Genomic DNA, 8,391 nt, shown 5'->3' on the forward strand with positions numbered 1-8,391 from the left:
GGTGCCGCGGGGCTGGGGCCCGGTGTTGTCGGGGCGGCTGGCAGCTGTGAGGCGGGCCGGGCCCGGGCCGGGGGGCTGTGAGCCTTGCCGAGGCGGGCGATCCGCCCGGGGAGCAGGACGCTTCCCCTTCGTTTTGTTCCAAAGGGACACCCCCCGGCCCCGCTGCCGACCCCCGGAAGCGCTCCGTGGAGCGGGCGACGGGCCGGCGCTTTGCTTGTCGGGGGTGTAAGCGTTGGAGGGTCGGAGCCGGGGGAGGGAGAGTGGGGTGGGCGAAGGGACCCCGTTCCCTGGCGACGCGGGGGGGCTGTGGCCTCGCCCGCCCTCGGGCCGGGGGGAGCCTGGGGGCTGCTGCGGAGGTCCGGGCCCCCCGCGTTCCTCGGTGCTTGGGGCCGTACAACCAGGGGGGGAAAGGGGGAGAACATCGACGCCGGCTGAGGGTCCGCTTAGTGCGAAAGCCAGGAGAACTCCAGGGAAGTTTTCACTGGCGGCCCCCGCGGCCTCGGCAGGGGATGGAGGTCGGCTGGGTGAGGGAAGGAAACCCGGCGCTCTTCCCTCCTTGTGCCCCGCTTCCCCTGCTGCTGTAGTGGAGGCAGAAGCTAAAAGTGTTCTCACTGGAGGGGGACGGCGACAGAAGCGGTGGGACGGGTACCGGGGGACGGCGTGTGGCTCCCCTAGCTCCACACGAAGGCTTTGTTTGCATATATAACTAAAAAAAAAATAAAAAAAAAATTCACGTGAACTGTGGTCAACAGCGATAAGTAGTTTATGCAGGCTGATCGAATTAAAGTTCACACTACTCGAAATTAGCACTTGGTTCTCACATTGAAAAATACGTGCTGTGCGGCGCTTCCGTATCAAGCTGGGGTCAGGAGAAGTCGCTCAGCATCCTGCTAGGCTTGCGCTTAAATCACGTTCCTGTTGCATTCGGTTGGAACAGCAGAGTGTTGCAAAGGTTGAGGTGATTAAGTTCAATTAATTATGCTACCTTAAAATATATATCCGAATCTTCTGTGTTCTGAAACTTTGCAAGTGTGAAATTTGCTGTACAGTTCGTCTCTTGTGTTGCATTTTGCACCAGCTTGTTTCCTTTTCATGCTACCTCCAGTGGCTAGATGTGAACACTTAAACCAAAACAAACAAACAAACGAAAAAAACCTCCAAAACCCCAACCCATCCCATAAAGTGGCTACATGTGGGTGATGCTGCCGGAGTTGTTATGGGCTGATCGGAAACAAACCTCTGAAACAAGCGCTCTGCCTCACTCCTTGCGCTGTGCCATTGACTGAAGCCCAGTGCCGGTAATCGGTGTGCCAATGTTTACAGAGATATTTATTTTTTGCTGATCACCTTACTGGAAATATTAATCTTGTATTGTTATGCCAGAATCTATAATTGGTGGTCTGCCAGATATTTACCAAAATGTTTTTTCCCTGATAAAACGTATTCTATCTTTTGTCATTCGTTTTCAGAGTGCTGCAGAATGTAAAGGGCCAGAGAAAAATAACCTGAATTCAGTAGCAGAGGGTTTTCGCCATGCTTAATTTAGTAGAAGCCTGAGTTTTAACGGAACAGAAGCTATCACAATTAATCCGTCCTGTGGTGTCCACTTGTACAGCTTAAGAAGCTTGCCCCGAAGTTCAGCAGGTGCCTCCTGCCGCGTGTTTGCAGCCCTCTGCTTGAATGGAAATGCACGTGGAAGTCAGGAGCCATAGCTGCTGTTACCCATCAGGTACGCCTCAGTGACAACGCAGTTATCAATAAGGCTTGATTATTGTTTAATCAGGACATGATTAACTTAAGGATATTGTTTGCAATGGATATGAGCACTCTGGGCGTGCGTGTGCACATATTTATGCAAAGGCGAGCATGTACACAGCTAGCTCCACAAAAATTCCCTCAATCAAGAAATTATGCCATTTAAGATTAAATTTGTAAAACTCAGTCTAGACAATACACAATTATAGAGGGTGCACATTACAGGAGTTTTGAAATGTCGAACGTAGTCCTACGTTGGATACTAATGGTGCTGAGGAATCTGCAGCTGTCTGTATTGGATGTGAGTAGAACCAGTCCTTGGAGAGTGGGAAATGGCAGGAACTGCCTCTAACTATTGTAATCGACAAGATTATCCCATTAATCATATTTGTCTCCGGGAGTACCTTAGTTCTAACTCTAAGTGTTGTTTTTCCCTTGGTGCATCACATGCAAAAAAGCCTCTAATTGAAAACAATGCAGAGACAAAATCAAAATGCTTGTAAATGTGTGCTGAGTTCTAGCTGCTAACGGGAGCGGAATCAATGGCACACACAGCCACCGAGCCGATGGCATCGCCGACATCCTTCCACACCTGTAAAATGTTATTTTTTGCTTTGAATATTGCCGGTATTCTTAGTGTACAGAAGGGGCTGACACTGCTGTTCTGACAGAAAAAGGACCCGGTTTGGGAGAGGGAGATGGCAGAGATGCTTTCTTCAGGGCCTGCATTCTGTGCAGGGGTGAAACCAGTAGGAGACGCAGGTAAATCTATGGAAGTCCTCAAAAATACAGCACTGTGAGAGCCAGAATTGCTGTCAGTGAATGAATGTTGAATAGACCTGGCTCTATTAGCGTAGTATTTCCTTTCAGCTGTGCTGTAGCAGCTACATTTGATCCCAGAATTTTCCTCTCCATTCGGAGATGTGAAAAGGAGAGGAAATAATATGTATCTGGTTAAAAGGTTAACTTGTATGATTTTGTATGTCTGTGTTGTTTTAAATTAATTCGCCTAAATTTCAGAGGTATCCGAACTATGTGTCTCTATTAGGCACTCTGACAGATTGTCTAATTGTTTTTTCTAATTCAGATCTGTAATTGCCAGAGTGAATCTGCATTTAGATGGATTACCCAAAACCTGCCTGCTGCTGGCAGGACCTCTGGTGAGAGGTGGGGGGGAAATAACTTTCTTTTTGTTCCCATATCTGCACATGTAGCCATGAAGAGCAGCTCTCTCCGCTGATCCCCTCCAGCCTGCCTGTCTTCTTTTGTTTCGCAGGCTGCATCTCTGGTTTGAACAGACCCCCGCAAGACTGACAGCTTAATCCTGGCGTGCTCCTCCAAAGGGCAACTGCCTGCGCAGACGGCATCTCCCGCTCACCGCCCCCGTGCTCCGCAGGCGCCATGGCAGCAGGAGCCCTCTGACGGTAGGTACGTAACTTGCCCTGTGCCTTGGTACCGATGGCGAGGTGGGGAAGGTCTTCCCAGGTTCACAGCCACGCCTGCCTGGCTCCGGCACTGAATGTTGGTGTGTCCGAGGCTGTCGGAGGGACGCTGCTGGGGTTGGCGTTGTAATTGCGTTGGAGAAGGGAAGGTTGCTCCTTGCCTTGGCCAAGCAGGAAGACTCTCTGCTGCAGTATTGCGGCTCCCAGCATTCAAAAATTGAGTTAGACATACTCACTAGAAAGCAATAGGTTGATAAATAATAGGTAACATTTAAAAACCACACGGTCTGTTGTGTTTGGCCCTGTCTCTTAAGGTAGAACAAGCTTCTATGTTTTCTCTTTGGGCTGTGAGCAGATGTTAAAGGTGACTTGATGTGGGGAGTTGGGGCTGTAAAGGGCTACCAAATACTAGACTCTCTGCAGCTGCGAGTTGCTAACGCTGCACTCATGTTCCTCCTGCAGCATAGCACTTGGCCTCTGCTGCTGTGACCTGCGAAGGTAAGGTTAAAAAACCAGACAGACAGAGGCTGTTTGATGCACTTGGGCTGCTGCTCCTGCGAAACCTTCATCCTTCTGTCTCTGGTCAGGGCGCTCTGAATTCCGTCTCTGCAGCTCCTGTCCTAATCCACTTTTAACCACAGTCATGGATGCTTCAGCAAAGTACATATTTCATTAGAAAACTCATAAGCATCGCAAAAGCTGAAGATTAATTCCATAGGCTGCGGCTTTCCCTCTCCCTGCTCCCCACGAGCTGTCTGCATCCTCCACCTATCCCCCCGGTTAGCGTGTGCTGTCCGTGCAGTTCTGTTACAGGATTTCTCTCCCCTGCAGCTCCTCTCATGCCCAAGCTAGCAGAAGAAAAGCAAACTTACCTTCCTGTCAGTCCCAGTGCTGCCGGCCGTGGGACAAACGGGGGTTGGCAGGTACCGTATCAGTGCTTTATGCTGCACACCAGCCTCTTGTGAAACGATCTGCACGTTTGGACGTCTGGCCCTCGCTGGATCCCATCCCAGTGGCTTGCTGCAGCGCACTATTCCTGCTAACAGCAAACTGTTCATCCAGCTCATCCCAGTGACCTGTCGGGCCATGTCTGAGAGGGATTCCAAACTAAATGTGTTCAGTGAGGCTGGGCCGGTACCTGTGTCACTGTGTTACATCATCAGTGCATTCTTAGCTAAATCCAGCCAAAAAACCCCCAAACTCCAAAAATCCTCATCTCTACTGTCACTTTCCATTCCCAAGCCCAAGTTCTTCTAACATGAGTCAGCTTTCCTTTCCTCAAAATTAACAAAATGAAAATTAACTTGGTACATATGCGTGAGTGTGCGAAGAGCAGAGTACTTGTGTGGTGCTGATACAACAGACAAAACACAACACTTACTGACAAATGCTTCTGTATGCAGAGAGTTCTGCTGAAATGATGCCCCTGCAGCTGTTGGGGACCGTATGGGGACATTTATGTGTGAGGTCAGGACCTCAGATCACAGCCAGGAACTGAGGCAAGAGCTGACGGCAATTGTGGTGCAGCCTCAATAATGTGCTCACATAGGTGTGAAAGTTGTGTGTGTGTGTGTATACATATATATATATATATACAAATGCATCTATATAAATGTTAGTGTGGGTGTGTAATATATATAGAAAATAAAAATCCCTGTGGTCAAATTACAGAAATATTTAAAAATTCTAAGTAAACCCAAATGCATTCCATACATAACCTGGGCTGATAATTGTTATCAGTTGCAGCTGATAGTTGCAGCTAAGCATGATTTTTTGGACCCTGTGGCTCAGAGCTGCATCAGTTGTGAGTTCTGCCTGAGCAAGAAGTCTGCTCCATCTTGAGATTTTTGATGAAATATACAGAATGGGCAGGGAAAAAACCAGCATTTTGACACGCCTCAGTTTCATGTTGGGTCTGTCTTGGAGGTGCAAATTTGAGTGCAGATGATGTGATCCTGGTACCTTGTGTGTTTTCTTCCTCAGAACGAAGTGTCCAGCTGGAAAGCCTTCAGCAATAGGTGGCCTTGGCCATAACAGCTTCAACACCAAATGGGTGGAACGTGGACCCGTTTCCAGGTGTAGGTACGTTTGCAGCACGCAGTTAAGGTCATTGTATGTCTTCTATCTTGGCGTGTGAATGTGTCTTTTCTTATTTTCCACTCTTTCCTCTAAGTTTTCTGTGTCCTTTGTTTTAGAATTGTTACCTGAAAAGGGTGGTGAAGAAGCTTGCTGTAGGGCATAATGTAATACTGACCTACCTGCAGAGCCAGCAGCAGTTTGGAATGTGCAGGTGAGCTCCTGGTAACTCCCGTTTTAACCTGAGTGCCGATATACACAAGTACAGGGGCACTTCACAGAATAACGGGGTCAATTTTGCATTCTTCGTAGAAACCCCTTTTTTATTTCTTGCTCGAGGCTCTCTGTTTCCCCCTGGGCCCTACGGGAAGCCCTGACTGTGGCTCCTCTGCAGCCCATCCTTGTCCGAGTCCTGGGATCTCACCTCGTTACTCGGAGGGATCTGAAAGGATCTGGTGGGGTCCAGAAGCAGGACAACAAAAGAGGCCTTGGTCACCTCTGTGATACAGCTACAAAAACCTGCTCTGCTTCCCTTGTGCTTGCTGTTCAGCAGAGGTCTGGTGGGTTTGATGTTCAGGTAGAAGGACTGGCTGGAGTTCATCCTGTAGATGTTGGATGAGCTGCTGGGGTTGGTAGGTCTGGAAGGGATGAGGCCAACGCATGGATCATCTCTTTGTTTCTTGACAGTCCAGCCCAACCAGCAGAGTAGGTTGCTTGCAGTAACCAGGTTTTGGCAGCGGCAGTGTGGATTCCCTCAGCAGAGGAGAGAGTCATGGTCTTGGCTTGCTCTGCTAAGTGTTACCATATTTCTTCTTACTTCCATTTCCTCTGGGCTGAGTTTCAGCTCAGCTTTCTTCCTCCAGATGCTCGTATCTGACAGACATCTCGTTACTTGTGATGAAGTTCATTGAACCAGATGAGAAGACAGTGTGTATTCAAACACCCATGTCAACTTGGTGGCATTGGAGATTTAGTCCCGGATCCTGAGAAAGAGGAGGAGCAGGGTATTGCAGTGCTTCACACGTTTCTGGACAGTAAAAATCACCTTCTGTTCCCTGCAGTCTGTCAAAAGGAAAGTGAACTGAACCATCCCCTTCAGCTGTGTCTTCTGTGGGAATAAGTAATATGTACAGTGCTGAAAAGCCCAGGTCAGGTCCCGTTTAGCTCTGAGAACTGCCTGTCCTCAGCCGTGAATCGCTCACAGGATTCAGCAAAGGTGATTAAAGGATCCTTCACCCTTCGGTGTAAGCAGCATGGCATGCAACTGGAGTATGCTAATACACAGGAATAATATAAATTATTAGTGCCAAGCCCTGAAATGTGGATGTCCTGGTTAGATGCTCAGTTCAGCTCCAATAGTCACGGGACTGCCCAAGTTATCGGTTTACCCACGTAACGTGAATTTCCTGAGTACCTGCTCAGAGGGCCAGCAATGGGCTCCCTCTGTGTATTCCTCCCTAAATCTGAGGAGTTCCCTGGTTTCAAAATGCTTGACAGCATATGCAAAACTGTGAGAACTCAAACGGATTTGAAGCATTGGTCACACAAATGGCTAATGTTTGCTATTCTGGACGTTAATTTCATAAAATTAATCTAACACATCTTGAGGGAAATTAGTGCATGCAGATGCTATCATTTATCACAATTATTTTAAAAGCTCTAATCTAGCACTTCATCGAATTCTTCACATCCACTTGCATGTCAAGCGCTGCAGGAGAGTGTCTTTGCCCATGGAAGCGTCACATCCTTTCACCTGGCCGGCTTTGAGGAGGGGTGGCCAGGCAGAGAGCGGCTGGTGGGGTGTGGGGCAGGAGGGCTCAGCCCTCCTTCCACCCCAGGAGAGGTGGTGGTGGCACCAGGGAGGGGAATGTCACCCACCCCATGTGAACTATGGAAACCTCATTACTGTGTACATGCAGTCCCTCTCTCTTCAGGATGATGCTGGAGGTACCTGTCTTGTCGTCTCTCTTAATGCTATAGTGAGTGCCTTCAGTGCAGTTCTGGCTGCAGCTGTAAGCTGTGAATTTCTTTAAAACCCGGCCAGGGAACATGGTCCTGGTCCCAGCACAGTTTTCGAAGTTCCAACAATGTTGTTAGCCCAAATTGGGGCAAAAAATGCCCAAATTTCCTATGAAATAACAAACTGAAGGAAAAAAAGTTGAAAGCTATCAAAATGTTCCTTTATTAACCCTGTAGCACTTAATTTGAATTTTGACTTTTAGGGAAAAAAAATCTGTAACTAAATATGTCTTAAAAAGCTGTTAGTTTGAAAAAGGTGAAAGCATCAGTTATCCCTGAAAGAACAAAAAATACAGACAGGAAACTACTTCTGTTTTGTGAATCTGTCATTTAAATGAATACGCTTTCAGCAGTGATTTTCATTTTTTTTGGCAAGAATCTCCTGCTTCTGTTCACTTTTTAAGTCTTTTGATGCAATGGAGAAATGCTCCTCTGCAGCAAGCTAAATAGTTTTGCCTGCTGCAGTCAGGAGGTGTACGTTGAGCAGAGAGGGTTGTTTCTGGGAGGCTGTGGTGGTGCATTTCTTTCCGCCTCTCCGGGCTGATGTACGGACTCGGGAAGGCTCGCCAGCCCTTGGCATAAGCGTAAGGAGCCGGGCAGCGAAGCGACCCTTGGCTGTGCCAGGAACTCTTCCCCAGCTGAGACAGGGAGATCTGCTGTGCGTCTCAAGGACTCCTGCTGCCCGGCGGAGGGAGGTGGGGGACGGGAGGAGAGATGGACACTTCTCAGAACAACCTGCAGCCAGTTCTCTCTCCTAACGACCTTGAGACCTTGTTATTACAGTCCTCCCCTGACAGTCTGGGAGCAGTCCCTATCTATGGAGTTCTTCTCAGTCTCAGAGTTTCCCTTATCTGCATGTGAAATGGTACCAGCGCAGCTGGCATCCCAGCAATGTGTTGATGGCAAAAGTCCATCACCTCCCGAACCTACAAGGTACTACGGGAGGCCCTTGGAGCTCTCCCGGACCGCAGCGGGCTGGGACCAGCATCTCCCCCTGAGCGGGACGCCTCTCGGAGCTCCCAAACTCTCCTGTCTGCGAAAATCAGAGGTCTGTCGCCGAAAGCCGACACGGCTGGGGCTGGTTCTCTCTGCTCCATGA

The 8,391-nt window shown here is 48.8% G+C and overlaps 1 long non-coding RNA gene across 9 annotated transcripts; it reads left to right on the forward strand.

Moving 5' to 3' along the window:
- Nucleotides 1-92: 92 nt before the first annotated feature.
- Nucleotides 93-7,600, forward strand: LOC138683304 (uncharacterized). Of its 9 annotated transcripts, none has more exons than XR_011322896.1 (8): nt 93-225; nt 1,470-1,729; nt 2,843-2,915; nt 3,032-3,183; nt 3,660-3,695; nt 4,601-4,746; nt 5,181-5,279; nt 5,393-7,600. It is a non-coding gene; the product is annotated as an uncharacterized lncRNA (long non-coding RNA). The 9 variants fall into 9 exon arrangements; XR_011322891.1 differs by lacking the exon at nt 2,843-2,915 and having other exon boundaries at nt 5,393-5,487; nt 6,137-7,600; XR_011322888.1 differs by lacking the exon at nt 2,843-2,915.
- Nucleotides 7,601-8,391: the final 791 nt, after the last annotated feature.

The sequence above is a fragment of the Haliaeetus albicilla genome, chromosome W, assembly GCF_947461875.1.
Source record: "Haliaeetus albicilla chromosome W, bHalAlb1.1, whole genome shotgun sequence".
NCBI lineage: Eukaryota > Metazoa > Chordata > Aves > Accipitriformes > Accipitridae > Haliaeetus > Haliaeetus albicilla.